The following is a 6791-nucleotide window of genomic DNA, read 5'->3' as shown; positions in this document are numbered from 1 at the left end:
CGTGAGGTGACTTCCCAGACATCCTGTGGCCGCACAGACGTGCCCCACGACACAGCCTGATGTCTCCCGGCCCCCAAGTCGGGGGACGCCGATGGCTAGACGGCCGTCAAGTCACGTGTCTGGAGGAAAGGCTTCCAGTTATCCTTGAGTCATTAAGTGTCGCTTAATTATTAAAAAAGTAAACAGCCCTGTGACCGTGTAAGAGGCTGTGATCACACAGATCCTCCAAGGCCATAAATATTGCTAAGAAACCAATTAGCGCCTCATTAGCTGCGCTGCTCGCGGGGCAGAGGTTGAGGGAGGTTTGTGGGGCTGGGCCCTCCTCCCGCCCGCCCTCCCAGGGGCCTGCCCCGAGCTGGTGCTTTCGTCCCTGCTTGTCCTCTCTGCCCGCCGCTCCCCGCGCCCCTCCTCCCCGGTGTCACGGAGGCTTAACCCACAAATACAAACTTTGTATGTTCGAGGTGCATGATGTGGCGGTTTGGCATGTGCATGGACGGCGCTGATGGACACGTCCATCCCCCCACGGGGTGACCCAGCTTCCTATCCTCTGTGTCTGTGGTGAGGGCACTTAGGACACACGCGGACTCTGCTGCGCCCTGGCATCCAGCGCTGTCCCGTCCGCCGCAGTCACCACGCGCGAGCCAGCTCTGGGACCTGGGAGCCTGTGCCCTCACCCAGCCTTCCCGGTCACGGGGACCCGCGGCCGCGCCGGCGCCTGGGCTGGCCTGTTGGGGCCCACGGTAGGCGAAGTACTCCACACCCCGTCCTGCAGGCCCACCCGAGCTGGCGCAAGTGGCTTTTCCTCCTTTGTAAGGCTGAACAGTGCTCCGTGTGTGTGCCCGCCACATCTTTGTCTTGCATCCGTCTGTCCATGCACCCCCAGCTTCCTCATCTCGGCTCGTGGATGGCACCGCAATGAACGTCCCCCCGTCGCTCTGCTTCTCCTTTTCTCTTTCCCTCCCTCCTCCTCCCCTTGCATCAGTCCCTCTGTCTCTCCCCCCTCCATCCGTCCATCCCTCCATCCTTCCCCTTCTCTGTCTGTCTGGCTCCCCCACCACCCAGCCCCCGACATCTGTGTGGCCGCGACACGTGTGCAGCACAGCACTCAGCACGTTCAGAGTGGTTCCAGCCTCGGCTGCATCTCATTAATGCCTCCTGCGGGCGCGCGTCCCCCGGGAGCCCCGGGCCCTGCAGGGAGAGAGCAGGGTCACCCCGGAAGGACCCCAGGCGGCGGCGGAGGCTCTCGGAGGCCTGACTTGGAAGTGAGAACTTGAAGCCACGCGGCGTCTTCCCAGGCGGAGGTGGAGGGTGTGCCTGTGGGGGGCACAGGGATCCTACGGCTACAGCCCCTCCCACGGACCCCGGGGACTTCGAATCGCCTGCTCCTCCTTGTGAAGCCAACTTTTTCCAGGTGTAATTTACAGACCGTGAAAGGCACCATTTCAAGCAACAAATATATAACAGGTATATGTACAAATACATAATGACAAATATATAATATAACCACCTGCACAGTCGAGACAGAGCACATTCCGTCGCCCCAGGGCTCACGGGGGCTGGGGTCACTCTCTCCCCAGACGGCCCTGGGCAGCCTTCACCAGCCGTCCCCCCCGTAGGGTGGGTCTGTGTGCACCGTGCACTCTGCGGTGTGTGTGCGCGCGTCCAGGATCCTCCCGTGGCCACGTGGGTCCCCGGGGGTCAGTCTCCACAGGGCTCTGTTCTCTGACACGCTGCAGTGCGTGTGTCCATCCTGTGGAGGGGTGTTTTCGGCCTTGCTCTGCTGGGGCTGGAGGCTGAGATGTGGACCAGGGGCCCGGGCAGGGTGAGGGACCTGCTCACGGACATGCAGGCGGGAGGCGGCCCGGCTGTGGGCCCAGGGCTCTGAGCTCCCTGGATCGGCCCGGGGTCCCATGGGGCCACAACTCAGCACCAAAGTGGACTCGCCGGCCAGATGCTGGTGTCCCGCAAGGCTTCTGGGGTGGACAGCTCCGGCCACGTGGGCGGGTGGGTTTCCATGTGGGAAAAGACACCTGATGCAATTCTAGCCTGTGTGACGGTCCATGTGTGTATGCACACCCGTGCACACACGTACCCACATTGCACACACAACCCCTCTGGGGCCTGGAGATGCTCAGCCTGGTGCTCTTCACTTTGATTATGGTTTGGAGTAAAATCATGTCTCTGGCGAGTGCCTGGAACTGCAGGCTCTGCAGGCCTTGGGGGGGGGCGCTTTTAAATTCAAGTCCTTTGTATGAGGAGGGCTTGTATTGGAGCGTCAGCTGTGGGGAGAGGACAGCGGCGGCAGCGGGCTGCGGTCTGGAGGGTCAGCCTTCTTTCTGCCCTTGGGGTGCGTGAGTGCTGAGCATTTGTGTGCCATGTGGGATAGGAGGTCAGCTGGGGATGGGGAGGCTCTGGGGCCGTCCCTGCGGCGTGCTCGGCAGCAGGTGGATGAGCCCCAGGGGTTCAGTGCAGAGAGAAGATGAGCCACCAAATGAGGCTATTCACCAAAATTAAAAATATAGACGCGAGTCACAATGCACATTTTGCCAAAACATAATCAAACAACAAAAAAAATCTATCTTAAGCCCGTTGGATGATGGTTTATGTGTGGGAAGGGGCAAACAGGAGCCCGAAGCAAACAATTAGAGCGAGAGAGAGCGAGCTGCCCAGACCCAGAGCTGAGGATGGGCCTCATGGGGTCTCTGTGGCCGGCTGTGGGGATGGAGGAAAAGCTTTGATCTCAGGAATTAAAACATGTGAAATGCTTTGGGGCCCCCTCCTTATTCACGATCATTGCAGCAGCCGGCTAGTTGTCCCTCCTCCAATCATAAAATACTGGGACACGGAAGAGCAGGACCAGTGGCCGGCATTGCTCGCTGTCTCTGCCAGTCAGCACAGGGTTAGGGCTGGGTCAGGACAGGGTCAGGGGGATCAGGAAGGGTCAGAGCTGGGTCAGGGCAAGGTCAGGACAGGGGCAGAGCTGGGTCAGGGCAGGGTCAGGACAGGGGCAGGGCAGGGCTGGGCAGGATCAGGGCAGGGTCAGGGTCAGGACAAGGGCATGGAAGGGCTGGGCAGATTAGGCAGGATCAAGACAGGGTCAGGGCAGGGTCAAGGCAGGGTCAGGGCTGAGTCAGGACAGGGTCAGGGCAGGGTCAGGGCTGGGTCAGGACAGGGTTAGGGCTGGGTCAGGACAGGGTTAGGGCTGGGTCAAGACAGGGTCAGAGCTGGGTCAGGGCAGGGGCAGGGCAGGCCTGGGCAGGATCAGGGCAGGGTCAAGGTCAGGACAAGGGCATGGAAGGGCTGGGCAGATTGGGCAGGATCAAGACAGGGTCAGGGCAGGATCAAGACAGGGTCAGGGCAGGGTCAGGGCAGGGTCAGGACAGGGTCAGGGCTGGGTCAGGACAGGGTCAGGGCAGGGCCAGGGCAGGGTCAGGGCAGTGTCAGGACAGGGTCAGGACAGGGTCAGGGCAGGGCCAGGGCAGGGTCAGGGCAGGGTCAGGACAGGGTCAGGGCAGGGTCAGGACAGGGTTAGGGCTGGGGCAGCGCTGGGGCAGGGCAGGGATGGGCAGTCCGTAGCCTGGTGGTGGAAGTTCCTTTCTGGAGGCCGGGAACACTGGCTTCGTCCTTACAGGCTCACTCCTCCTTTTTACCGTGTTCTCTACAAACCCTGGACATGTGTGGACCTGAGACCAGCCTCTCACGTGTTGTGCTCCAGAGCCGCGGAAGTACCCCCTGCTCCTCACAGGGGAGACCCCTGAGCAGCTAGGGAGGCTGCCTGGAGGAGGTGGCCCTAAGCAGGGTCGAAGCGCTGAGGAGGAAGGCCACCCGGACGAACCGGGTGGGGGGCCAGAGCCAGGGGCTGAGACTCCTTCCTCCCCAGGTGCTCCCTGACTCCTCAGGGCCCCTGGTGGAAGTGACCTCATCGTAACCTCATGGGGACAGGAGGAGAGGATGCACCAGGGAGCTGGGCTCAGTGTGGGTGCCCGTTGATGGTCCCACTGTGTTTCCCTGGGTGGGGCCCCCGAGCTGCCCCCTTGTCTCCTGCCAGAGGCAGTGCCTTGCTGAGCTGCGTTGGGGCAGGGGTGCGGCAGCCTTGGCCAGACTGTCTGAGCTGCCTCCTCATTGGGCGTCCTGCCTTCCTGCTCTCCCCAATCAAACCCTGCCCCAAGTCCTCGGCCACTGCCCGGCCCCACAGAATAGAGGCCGAGCTCCTTTGCACGGCCTGTAAGGCTCCATCCTCCCCAGGCTACTCCCGGCCCCGCGCCGCAGCTGCTAGCAATGCCACATGGCTTGTAGCTCTCACGCAAATACGCAGAACACAAGGAGTTCACTCCTCATTCTCTGCACTGCGGGTGCACTGTTTTGGGTGCCTTTATGCCCCACCTGGCAAACTCCTATTCGTCCTTCAAAACCCCACTAATGCATAATAACCACCTGCGGTAAAGCACTTTCTGATGCCCTCAGGACTAAACTCTCACCCTCACGCTCAGATGGCTCCTCTTAAAATTTTCCTGTGTCCTAATTATTTGTTGATGTGTCTCTCTCCTCCATCAGATCAGGAGCTTCTAGAAGGCAAAGCCTGTGTCTTGAGCACCTGCATTTCCTTGGCCCCAGGCCTTTTGCTCAGCACACACACATACACACACACTTGCACGCGTGCACACATGCCAACCAGCAGAGGGAGAAGCAGAAGAGGCCCTGGTGGCTTTGCATGGGGACCGTCCTCTCGGCGAATCCAGGACAAGAGGAAGCCGCGGTCGGTCAAGGTCGGTTGGGAAGCCTGTGCCCTTCGATCACAGGAATGACAGTGCATCTCAGGAGCGACTGCCAACTCGGTGTCCTGCCAGGTTCAGGCGGGACAGACGCTCAAACTGGGTCAGAGGCCCGGCTCTGCCTCGTTCCAAGGAGCAAGCGCCGTGGTCGCTGGAAAGTCCATCTTACGTGAGGTTCTTTATCCAGTTGGTTAATTAGATTTTCCTCAATGATTTCACGCCGCGGTTCTGCTTTGCAAGAGGAACTTAAGCGGGCTTTGCCAGGAAGTCCTGTTGGAAGCCGACCGGGTGCTGCAGTGGGGGTGGGGGCGCAGAGGGGGCTGAGTGCTGGCACCCTGACTGCCCCCCTCCGCTGCCTCGACCCCCCACCCCAGCCCTGGGCCGGAGTTCATTATTCACGGGCATCCCTCCTGGCACGCACCGTGTGCCATGCGTAGGCTCCGAGGACAGCAGCGAGGCACCCAGACCCTGCCCTCTGGGGCTTGAGTCCAACGGTGGGGGAAACACTGATGGGGGGAACCACAGCTCCCAAGGGGCCCGGGGCCAGGGTGGTCAGAGCCAAGGGTGCACAGCGTAGGTGGAGCAGCCCGGATGCCTATGTCGCTCCCGGCGAGTATGTGTGCGTGCCCATCCACCTCACTGCCCTGCTAGTCAGCACCGAGTCAGGGGACTGTGGGGCTAGGCGTTCTCAGGGGACCGGCAGGCACCCTGGGTTAGGCCGCAGAGGGGTCTGGGGGAGAACTGGACCAAGAGCGGACGTGATTATGAATTGGCCCCAGGAAGCTCCTGGAGTGGAGGCCACTCAGGTGCAGGGTCCTGAGTCAGGAGGGCAAGTGCATGAAAGGTGAGCGGGGCTGAGATGGGGGGGGCGGCCCACAGGAGGATCTGGGGAGGCTGGGAGCGATGTCCCCCACGGTTCCCCTCCACAGAAGGGCAGGGACGAGGTCCTGCTCATCGGTCCCCCTCCAGGAAGCCTGCCCGGGTCTCGCCCTCTCTTCAGAGGAGAGGGACAGTCGGCTGCAAGGCGGCCTGTGGTGGCCTCCGGCTCCCTCCCCCATCCCGTCCCCTCTCTGGATGTTTCTGCAGCCGTCCACGGGGCATTTGGGACGGAGCACAGGGCAGATCCCCGGGTGCGCATCCAGCCCGTGCCCCTTTGCTGTGATTCTGCTCAGGGGACTTGGCCTCCCGGAGCCGGTGCTGCTCCTGCAGCGGGAGGGAGGAGGGCGCAGGCGCCTGGGGCCAGGCCTTCTTCACCCATGCCCGGGGCTTGGGAAGAACCGCGGCCCTGCTCACCCCTTGCACGCCCGGGCATTGAATGTCGGGTGGGTGCCGGGCTGCTCCCCTCCCAGGGCCCCGCCCCAGCCACTCCAGAGACCCCCACGCTGAGCCCTGCTCACTCGCTCGCTTGCGCCCCACCGGGGTGACAGCCCTGCTGGAGCTCAGCACGGCCACGACGCCTTGGCAACGACCAAAGTGGCTTTTCAGTGAGAACTGAAGCCCGAGGAGGAAAAACACGAGAGTAAGCGAGCTGGAGAGCAGACCTGGGTCACGACCCGAAGCCCCGGGCCTGGACCCAGGGAACCGCGGGAGCTCTGTTCCCACGTCTGGGAGGAGTGCCTCCCAGGGGCTCATTTCATTCAATCCTCAAGACCATCCCCGAGGACCCCGGAGGAGGCGAACCAGGCACAAAGGTTAAGACGCTTGCTCAAGGCACACAGCATTAAGGCTCTGTTATCGGGTAACCACAGTTTAGCCCCCAAATAATAGCTCTGACTTTCCAGACTTTCTGTGCAGTGGCCTCTCTCATTTAAGAGCTCTGCACACTGTGGGCCCCCAGGCGTCTCTCCCACGCGGTGGGAGGGGGCTTGGCCAGGCTGGCAGGGGTGGCAGGGAGGGTCCTGGGAACAGCTTCGTCCCTCAAGCCTCTGGGGAACAGAGCCCCTGAGGTGCCCTGGATGACTGCAGTATCCTCCCCTTGTGTCATCACTGCGGCCAGCACGTGCCAGGTCCACGTGCTCT

The 6791-nt window shown here is 62.0% G+C and overlaps 1 long non-coding RNA gene across 1 annotated transcript; it reads left to right on the top strand.

Annotated features, from left to right (window-relative positions):
• The first annotated feature begins 356 nt into the window (after positions 1-356).
• On the top strand, positions 357-6554 carry LOC129502607 (uncharacterized). Its single transcript, XR_008662989.1, has 2 exons — positions 357-1464; positions 4555-6554. It is a non-coding gene; the product is annotated as an uncharacterized LOC129502607 (long non-coding RNA).
• Positions 6555-6791: the final 237 nt, after the last annotated feature.

The sequence above is a fragment of the Nyctereutes procyonoides genome, unplaced genomic scaffold, assembly GCF_905146905.1.
Source record: "Nyctereutes procyonoides isolate TBG_1078 unplaced genomic scaffold, NYPRO_anot_genome, whole genome shotgun sequence".
Taxonomy (NCBI): Eukaryota; Metazoa; Chordata; class Mammalia; order Carnivora; family Canidae; genus Nyctereutes; species Nyctereutes procyonoides.
The sequence above is the reverse complement of the archived record's forward strand: the minus strand, read 5'-3'. Positions and strand labels throughout refer to the sequence as shown.